The 10216-nt window shown below is 39.3% G+C and overlaps 1 non-coding gene across 1 annotated transcript; it reads left to right on the forward strand.

Moving 5' to 3' along the window:
- Positions 1 to 9313: 9313 nt before the first annotated feature.
- Positions 9314 to 9432, forward strand: LOC145416169 (5S ribosomal RNA). The gene has a single exon (XR_013900214.1). It is a non-coding gene; the product is annotated as a 5S ribosomal RNA (ribosomal RNA).
- The last annotated feature ends 784 nt before the right edge of the window (positions 9433 to 10216 follow it).

Consider the following 10216-nt stretch of genomic DNA (forward strand, 5'->3'; position numbering starts at 1 on the left):
TTACATTGTTTTCAGATACATGTCAACCAATACCTTTAGATATAATAGCAAAATAATGAATACCCTTTCCTGCGTGAATTACCATACGCCATTTCAAACCAAAGTCAAATGTACCTTACATGTTTCTGAAGCTGGAGATAAACGTATGGGGTCATATTGCATTATGTTTTCGAGAACATGTCATGAAAACAGATGACATATGGCAAAACTTTTATGTGGTTCGTAACCAGTAAGCACTCTCCAATCGATAATACAGTATTTATATGCCTAAGCTGTAATGATACAAACATGCAGGGCAATTACCAAGTATGTGACATAAATGGTACATTTTATCATATCCTACTGCATGCAAAAGATAATGAAATTTACATTGCAAGGAATACATACATACTGTGCAAACTAATGGCCATATAAAACACACACAAAAAATATGTAGACTTGCCAACATTAATGTGCAGTACAGGTAACAAAAGAGCTTGGATAGGATCAGTCTAGTTACAGCTGCATGTAATGGTACACAAATGTATATTAATCAATACATACATCCACAGTGTTACCTACCAACCCATATGCCTGTCTTTCTATGCACGCACGCACACACACACACACACACACACACACACACACACACACACACACACACATTTTATATATATATATATATATATATATATATATATATATATATATATATATATACCGTATATATATATATATATATATATATATATATATATATATATATATATATATATATATATATATATATATATATATAATTGTCATCACCAGCCGTTACAAACCCACTGCTGAAATAAGCCGAAATAAGGCCTCCCCCAACCTTCTTCACGAATTTCTTGACTGGGCCAATCTCTGCCACGTTCTCTCGCCAAATTTGTCAGTCTTATCTCTCTACCTCCTGTCTGGCCTTTTTCTACTACGCTTACAATCTCTTGGTGTCCAGACAGTCAGCTTCTTGCTCCATTAGTTATCCCTTATTCTTGCTACATGGCCTGCTCACCTCCATTTCTGTTCTCTTATAACTTCAATAGTGTCTTGGAATTTAGTCTGCTCTCTCACCCAAGTTGATCGTTTTCTACCTCTTAGAGATATTCACAACATTGACATTTCTATTACTCACTGAGAACTAATTAGCATATATTCCATCGATTTTATCAGTTTCCAGGTCTCACAACCGTACGTCATAGATGGAATTATACATCCGTTATATACTTTTCGTTTCATACATATTGGCAAGATACTTCTCATAGTGTCTCTAGGTGTACCAACAGCCTTCCACCCACCTGTAATGCGAGCTTTTATTTCGGTATCATGGTCTTTCGTTAATTTTTGTATTTGCCTCAAGTAATTGTACTCCTCGACTTCATCAAGAATTTCTTCACTTATTCCAATGATGCTTTTTGGTGTATGTAAATTAAACACTACATTAGTTTCACGCAGGTTCATCTTTAGTCCGATTATAAGACTTTCTTTGTTCAGGTCATTTAACATTTCTTTCAATGTCTCTGCTTTCTTTTTTTTTTTTCTTTTCGTTTCATACATAATGGTAAGCTAATTTTCATAATGTCTTATCATAATGTCTCTATGTTTATCAAAAGCATTCCATCCAATTGTAATGCGTCTTTTTACCTCGCTAGCATGGTCTTTCGTTAATTTTAGTATTTCCCCAAGTCACTACACTCCTCGACTTCTTAAAGAATTTCGTCGCTTATTCCGATGACGTACGGATTAAACATTACTTTAGTTTCACACTGGTTCATGTGTAGCCCTACTTTGAGACTTTCTCTGTTCAAGTCCTTTAACATTTCTTACAATGTCTCTGCTGTTTCTGAGATTAGGACGTCATCTGCAAATCTTAAATGGGTTAGATTTTCTCCATCACTCGTTTGTTTTCCCAGTCTAGCTTTCAGAAAATACTTTGTAGGCATCCTGTAAATAATTTTGATGAAATTGTATCTTCCTGACGCACGCCCTTCTCAGTCTTAATTTTTTCCGAGTCTTTATATAATTTAACTGTAGCAGTTCCCTCTTTATATATGTTTTCGAGCAGCTTTACAATGTACTCATTCACTCCTTGTTCTCGCAATGAATTTATAATTGCTATATGCTCCACTGAGTCAAAAGCTTTTTCGTAATCGACAAAACCTAAGCACAGTGATTCAATATATTCTGTAATTTTCTCAATTAGCTGAATCATTGTTATTTATGATCAGTAGTCGATTACCCTCTTCATAATCCTGCCCGCACACAAGGTTGATTTTCTATTAAATTTGTTGTTATTCTGTACGTAAGGACTTTAGTGATGAGTTTGTAAATGACTGATAATAAGCTAATGGATGATAGGTACTAAGATCTTTTGAGTTGCCTTTTTTGTAATGCAAAATAACTATTGCATTACACCATGTTTTGGGACTTTTCTTCTTTTGTATACATTGAGTAAATAAGAAGACGTGCCTGTTTTGGAAGAATCTCTCTGTCTCTCTCTCTCTCTCTACGGTATGTTGCATTACACGCGTGTGTACAAAAGTTTTTTATGCTCATGACCAGGAATCGAACCCGAAACTTGTAGATAGAAGTTTGGCTCTGATGTCACTACACCACGGCGTGGTAAAGCTGACCTACCTGAATTTTTTGACTGGCTGAGCAATACTCCTAATGTGTTGTGATTGAAATATATCCTCTCATAATGGATTTACCTGGTTCGTCACAAAATTCAGGCTTAGCTTTTATCATGCCGTGGTTTAGTGGCATCTGTGCGTGAAATCTATATAGAAGTCTTGGGTTTGATTACCGGCCATGAGTGTAAAAGACAAATATATATACAGTATGTACAGTCATCAGCATAAATTCGCTGCAAGCCTGCTCGTGTGATGTGGTTGCTTTGTCTGTCAACGAGGTATGGGAGGTAGTAGCCACACAGGCTTTTAAATGCTTTAGACATGTTTGTAGAAATTAATGCCAGAAGCCGTCCAGAATACAGCATTCTTTATATATGATTAGCATAAAAATGTGCAAAAGGCGACAGAAGAATGTTGTGGAATGCTGAAACTTCCGCTCTCACCCTCGTACCCCCTTCCGATGTCTCTCCAACCTCCCCCTATTCCCTACCCCCAGCTTTCCTTCTTCTTCACTCCGCTCTCTCCCTGCCCTGTCTACCTCATATTATCCACGGCGCTATCTTACGTGATAAACCGCATTCTTCTCTGTTTCTTGTCTATTTCTGAAACCTTTTTGCTCCTCAACATTCGAGAATTTCTTGCCATGCCACAGTCTTTTTCTCCCATTCTTTACTCCAAACTTGATGCAGCAATTCGAAACATTATTGGTTCTGATCCTGCTTTATGAATCAGTGAAAAGATGAGGAGAATAGGAACATTTTCCTAGGGAAGAGAGAGGGCAAGAAATAGAAGGAATGGGCACAAATGTTTGTTTAATTTTGCCTACTGAAATAATAGGCACCGACTGCCAGACTCACCCAAACAGACATCAGTAAGGAATGCATCACAAGAACAAGACCTCAGTATCCCTATATCTCCCGGCTGTTGGTAGTGACAGAGTGGAGAAAAGAAACAACTGGAATAAAAGGAGTGGGAAGGAGACGGGGATGATGAGAATGGGACTTGGACAGGAAGGAATATTGATAATAAACGATGAATGTAGTTGGTTTTATTGAAGTACGGCGAGATGAAAACAGGGAAAGCTGCAGGTATGGATGAGTGTGCTGTGGAATGCCTGAAAGATGGTGGAGCGACTGTTGTTGAGTGGTTAGTAAAATGGGTGAATGTGTGTTTGTGCAAGGTATGGTGCCATATGATTGGGCAAGTGCTTGTTTGGTCCCGTTGTATAATGGTAAGGGTGATAAGTATGAATGTACTAGCTTTAGGCATATAAACCTGTTGAGAGTTGTAGGTAAGGTGTATGGTAGAGTGTTAATTACGAGAGTTAGAGAGGGTACAGAGGGAGTGATTGGTGATGAGCTGTGTGGCTCTAAGAGAGGGAGGGGATGCGTGGATCGGGTGTTTGCTGTGAGATAGGTGTGTGATATGTATTTAGTGAAAGGCAAGGATGTGTTTTGGGCATTCATGGATTTAGAGACAGCGTATGATTGAACTGATAGGGAGGCTTTGTGGACTGTTCTAAGATTGTATGGACTTGATGGTAGGTTACTAAAAGTAGTGAAAAGTTTTTATGTAAATAGTAGAGCGTGTGTAAGAGTGGGAAATACTTTGAGTGATTGGTTTCCCATGAGAGTGGGGCTGCGGCAGGGATGTGTGATGTCGCCTTGGTTGTTTATATTTACATGGATGGTGTTGTAAGGGAGGTGAATGCAAGAGTGTTAGGTGGAGGTTTGAGTCTGGAGAATGTTGATGATAGAGAGTGGAATCTAAAACAGCTGTTGTTTGCGGATGATACTGCTCTGGTGGCTGATTCATGGGAGAGATTGAGACAGTTGGCAGAGGAGTTTGGAAGGATGTGTGAAAGGGGGAAATTGAAAGTAAATGAGAATAAGAGTAAAGTGATGAAGTGGGCGAAGTTGGTAGATGGTAGGAGGATGAATACAGTTTTGAATGGTGAGTTGCTTGAGGAGGTACAGTGTTTTAACCTTTTGCATGCCAGCTATTTTTAGCCCTATGAGTCAGCCCAGTGCCGGCCATTTTTCGACCTTTTTTTTTTTTTTGGCTAAAATGATATATTTTTATGTGGAAACAACGAATTTCACCATTAAAATGCTTATCGAGGCGCAGAAATGGGTTTAATTGAGTCCTGCATTCTCGTGTACAAGTATAGCCGCTCTCACGCTCATCACGCAGGTGAGAGAAAGCCTTTTTCTACGTAAGGTATACTCGGCATCTATCAAAATTTGCGTGTCTTTCTCACTGTGAATGCATTATCTTACACTTACTTGAAGGTAGGTACAACCTGACTTCAGTACATACAGTCCTGGCACTTACAAGAAGGTATTTACAACTTGACTTCACTATATAGTCCTTACACTTACGAGAAAATATTTACAACTTACATTTACATGAAAATATTTACAAAATGTCTTCACTATGTACAGCACTGGGTGAGGCACACAGGCAGAGTGAGGCAGAGCGAGCATGAAGGGGGGAGTGAGAGAGTGTATGGCCTTGACAGCCTAGGGGATGGTAGAGGAACAGTTATCATACATGCCTGCCAATTTTTACCCGTGAATCTTGAAAAATGTGGTCACAGTGATTTTTTAAAATTTTAAACTGTTTTTAAATGGCACTGGCACTGGCCGCAAAATTATGTCAGACCGTTTTAAAATGGCACTGGCACGCGGCGGGTTAAGTACTTAGGGTCACATGCTGCTGTGGATGGAAGAATAGATGAAGAAGTGAAGTTTAGAATGAATGAAGTAGGAAAGGTGCTGGGAGGAATGAAAAAGGTGTTTAGATGTCGTTTGCTTAGAATGGATGCATAGAGAAGGCTGTATGAGGGTGTTGTGGTACCAACTGCATTATATGGGGCTGAAACATGGAATATGGGTGTAGCACAGAGGAAAAGTTTGAAGGTAATGGAGATCAGGTGTCTGAGGAGTACGTGTGGAGTGACACACATGGATCGAGTGAGAAATGATGTAGTGTGAAGAACTGGAGTTGTTCGGGAGATGGCTGATTGAGTTAAGCAGAGGGTGTTGCAATGGTTTGGGCATATGGAGAGAATGGATAATGAGCGATTATTGAAAAAGATAACTTGATCCGATGTGAACGGTGCAAGGCTGAAAGGAAGACCACGAATAAGATGGATGGAAAGTGTGAAGAGAGCTTTGGATGCGAGAGGGATGTCTGTTGAGCAAGAAAGAGTGGCTGTGCATGATAGAAATGAATGGAGAGAAACTGTGAATGAATAAATGATGATGAAGCCCTGAGGGGATATTCTCCTACATTTTGGCTGATCAGCTGATCAAGTCAGGTGCAAGTAAGGGAATGGGTCCATTATAATGTGACAGGGGTAAACCGGCTCTTCTGTCGGGCCCTGCTGCTGATGTCACTGACTGCACTGCGCAGTTGACCCTCGAACAGTGTGGTGCAGTGAGGACCTATCCCTTCTCCCCTCTGGGGCTAAGATGCGAATGAATGTGTTTGAGTCGATGAGTAAATTGGGAGTGTGTCATCCTGTCTCGGCTACCTTGCTTTCCTTGGTTGAAGCAGCCTTGGTATATGGACAGACAGATAGACTGCGAGCAACTGCCAGCAGAGCAGGCTGGGTTTAGTAGAAAGTCAAGAGACAACCGTGTTATGCCAATCGAATTAATGCCGTGGATAAATGAATAAAGGTAGAGAAGGTGGGGAGAGGAGAAAGTGGAGAGGCATGAACGTGAGTGGGTGGTGGAAGGGAGAGTGAGGGATGGCGGGACATCAGGAAGATCAAGAGGGAGAGACGGGAAGGGAGTTCAGATACGGTTACAATGAGGAATGCTAGAGTATTACGTTTGCATGTCATTCCATAATATGCTTCTTTCAACTCACGCACCTTTTTAAACTAATCAAATATGGTATACAAAATACTGTACTCCAGGTATTTTCTAGTACCACTTCTTAAAAACGCATCTTTAAAGTGTATAAAAGTCTATGTGGCAATTAGTCCCTCATCACTGTTACCAGACAAAAAGACTCACATCATACGAGTAGACTTGGAGAATTTATGCTGACGACTGTACACACACACACACACACACACACACACACACACACACACACACACACACACACACACACACACACACATATATATATATATATATATATATATATATATATATATATATATATATATATATATATAAATATATATAAATTTGTGTGTGTGTGTGTGTGTGTGTGTGTGTGTGTGTACAGTCGTCAGCATGTGAATTATTTGTGTGCGGAAGTGATGCGTTGCAAGTTCAGCGAGACAGAAAACTTACAAAACACAGTTTTTGCTGTCTTCCTGTTGTTCCGTCGGTATCATCATGGATGCCTCTATTCTTAAACTTAAAATGAGAAAATCCTCATTTTCACGTATGTTTCAATAAACTTTAAGGTATGCTCCGAGGTACATAATAATATGTAACCTGAAGGCGACAACAATCTCACTAGATGACTACAGATCCTTCGCCCCTCTACCACTTCACCTGTATGTCCTCTGAAGGTAACTTTGAACTCCTTCATGTACTTATGTCCAGATCCTGTAGGCAAAGTTGGTGCGTCAAAGACTTGTTTCTTTAATTTTCTGCTTTAAAACATACAAATACAGTAGTTTATACGGTGTATCAGACTCTCATCAATGAGAATGTCTACAAACTGCACAAATATGCAAATCCATGTACTATAGTATCTGCAGATGTACTCCTTTACTGCAAGTAGACATCTACGTGGGGTTGCTTGAGAAATATGCCATCACACATGGATTGGCGTCTTCATCTGTGGAATAATGGTATATGAAATGACTGAATTTCCCGGTGTCAGCAATACAGACGGAGCCTACTGTACTTGGACTAGGCCTGTGCCTGATGCGATGTGTAAGGAATGTTTTGATTAAAATCTGGTGGCATAAAATATGTTACATTCCGGTCCTAATAATCCTAGTATCATGTTAAAATACAATTGCGCATGTGTATACACATATATGAATCTCTCTACTTTAACCCTAGATAGGTAATCTTGATTTTGTTACTATATTAGGTAACGTGGGGTCTGACGGACCCCACGGAAAAAAAAAAAAAAACTCCGTTTGAGATATTTCAGAATGCTTCAATACACAAATAATTCAACCCCTTATCTTTAAATAGGCCCAGAAAAAATAAAGTTTAATTGAAAAAATATTTTTTTTTTTTAAGTTTATACAAAAATGATTAAATTTTAGGTATACAAATTTTAAAATTAAATCTTGCAAAATTGAAAAGTAATATCATGATTCCTTGGGTGGTCTGCAGTAGACCGGTGTTGGGACCTTCTGTATACAAAAGGAGAAAGACAGCAAATTGAAATAAAAAAAATCACAAGAGGGCTCAACTGAGGTTACATTATAGGTAATCTGGGGTCTAACATACCCCAATGGCTCTATAGAGCAAAATCAGAGCCAGGTACAGCTATGACCCCATCATCACCATGAAGAGCATCACTAGGCAGGAAGGTAATGAGACGGACAGATTTGTAGACCTTATGCTCATATTTTTAAAAATTAAATTTCGGGGACTGGGGTTTCTGAGACCCCACATTACCTATCTAGAGTTAAAAGAACAAGATTGAATTATATCTATTCTTTGCTAGCATATTCATATTAAGTGGAATTCCTTGAAAAAAAAAATTATGAATATCTTTGACAACTGTACTACTTAACATCATAAGTGAATGTTATGGGTGTAGTGCCTACATTCTTTTATAATGACCCTAAAGATAATCTGGTATGCACCATTTTCATTTGATTAAACTCTGCAATATGTATTACGACTAGCTCTTCAACAAACCATGCAATGCTATCTGCAGCTATGGTAGTACATCTCTATCCACTTCCAGGAAAGTCTGACTATGCAGTGTCTTCTCCAGCTGTGATATTTTATCTCTGCACTCTACCATGAGATTCTGACCATCAGGGTGGAAGGAATGGATGCTACCATGTGTGTAATGCCATAACTAGTTTGGGATCATTGTGACATACCTAACCAGTAGTGTTATTAACTTATTATATATCTGAGATATGGACAGCATCAATATGAGGAGACTGAATTGATAAAAGACAGCTCACAAGGATTATCCTCGCCATTATCACTGCAACAGGGGGGACGACCAAGCTCACAGAGGGGCTGCTCTGTAATATAACGATCTCATCACAGTTTCGCTATGCATCATTCGTACATAAGACTACATGCCATAACGTGTTCTGTATTATAACATGTTATGGACATCTACACATCCTACCAGAGGAAGCGTTCGTCAACAATTTGTGCTCTTTTCACAGAATTGGTCTTTGCCATGAAATTGCATGCGTTACATATAATCATTATTAAAGGCTAAAAGATACGAGAAATCGATGACTATCTACCATAGGCTGCTGGTGTCAACTGATATTGATTAACTGTACCTAGATGGGCGTCAATGGTGAGACAATCTTCAGCAGTTGTAGCGGGATGTACTGGTGAATCCTCGAGAATCGTATCCCCTGCGAAGTTGGGCCAAATAATAAAAACCTTACCGTTAACTCGAATACGTGAGGAGAATAGCAGGTAATACGTGAGGCATTTATCATTTTATGAATTTCATAAATGTTTTTGGCTGTAGCTTTGTGCAACGGCCATACCACGTTGAGTACACCGCTTCCCGTCCGATCAGCGAAGTTAAGCAACGTTGGGTCTGGTTAGTACCTGGATGGGTGACCGCCTGGGAACACCAGATGCTGTTGGCATCCCTACATGCAAGTGGGGTTGGTGGAGGATTAGTGCCCCTCCATGTAAAACAATTAACTCTAAGCCATTGGCCACCCCGTCTGGGATACATGGCGTCTGGCAATGAATGAATGATGAATGATTTGTATAAAAATCTTCTTTACATCATAGATTTTCGTAGATTTTACGTTAAAAGCATATCGACTGGATTTTCACCTCACCACGTTCCACTGAACGACGTATTAGATGGCAGCTGAAGCGGCCCAGGTCATCATTATCACCTAAATGAAGTAATGTTATGCATTAACTGGCTGCGTCTGTGTAAACTGACTTTAAGATGTCCTTACGTGAATCAATATCACTCTCATCCACATTCTTCTAGAATGGGATAGTGAAATCCATTGGTAGGCTACAGTAGTATGACGATATATTACTTCTTGGTTCAGTGACTTGATGGGCAATACTATTAACATATTTGGAATATTAATTGTATTACGTGACATGCAATTGCGACTTATGTAAGGGGTCAATTTAGTATACTACAGGTACTCGTAAATTTTATATTCGCAATATTTTGATATTACCCATTGTCTGTATAAATGCACATTTTTAAAATACTACACGTATAATTTAGACGAGTAAATATTCTTTTAGGGGGTGCAACACATACTTATTACTGGAGGTGGGGGGACAGCTGTTGGATCATGTCTGCCGGTATTAGAGTAACACTCTTCACGAAGATGATTGCTGCAGACAGCGTGGCTACTGCTGAGTTGCTCCAAGGACTTCATCTTCAGGTGTGCG

This window comes from Coenobita brevimanus, chromosome 104 (genome assembly GCF_032717465.1).
Source record: "Coenobita brevimanus isolate Jiangsu-jjx chromosome 104, ASM3271746v2, whole genome shotgun sequence".
Classification (NCBI taxonomy): Eukaryota; Metazoa; Arthropoda; class Malacostraca; order Decapoda; family Coenobitidae; genus Coenobita; species Coenobita brevimanus.